Genomic DNA, 515 nt, shown 5'->3' with positions numbered 1-515 from the left:
TCATTATCCGAAGTGAGAGAGAGTGAGTGAGTGAGTGAGTGAGTTAATATTTAACGTCACATAGGCGATATTTCAGCCATATCGTGACGAGAACATATTTGATATTGAACTGAAATATGTATACATTATTAAAACCTGTCGTCAAAGGACAGTAAAACAGCTAAGATATCACAGTTACAATTAACACTAGTGTGGAAAGTTAAAACTATCATCACTATTTTGACAACGCAATACATAATACAGGCTGTAGATCGCCAACAATTGAAGGTAGATCACCATACCAGGGACCACAGTATCTTTGCTTCCTGCATGGACCCTAAATGGATTTACACCATCCCCTCAGCCATTGGCGAGTATACTGAAATTTAGCCATTATTAAAAACAACGAATATTCTACGATTAAACGTCTGGCCGTACTAAATTTACTCAGAATGTTTTGTCCTCTCAAGAGGACAATAATTTTACAATATGTCAACACCCTTTGAGGTTACAGCCACTAACCATCTCAGTGATTA

This window comes from Haliotis asinina, chromosome 3, assembly GCF_037392515.1.
Source record: "Haliotis asinina isolate JCU_RB_2024 chromosome 3, JCU_Hal_asi_v2, whole genome shotgun sequence".
Classification (NCBI taxonomy): domain Eukaryota; kingdom Metazoa; phylum Mollusca; class Gastropoda; order Lepetellida; family Haliotidae; genus Haliotis; species Haliotis asinina.
The sequence above is the reverse complement of the archived record's forward strand: the minus strand, read 5'-3'. Positions refer to the sequence as shown.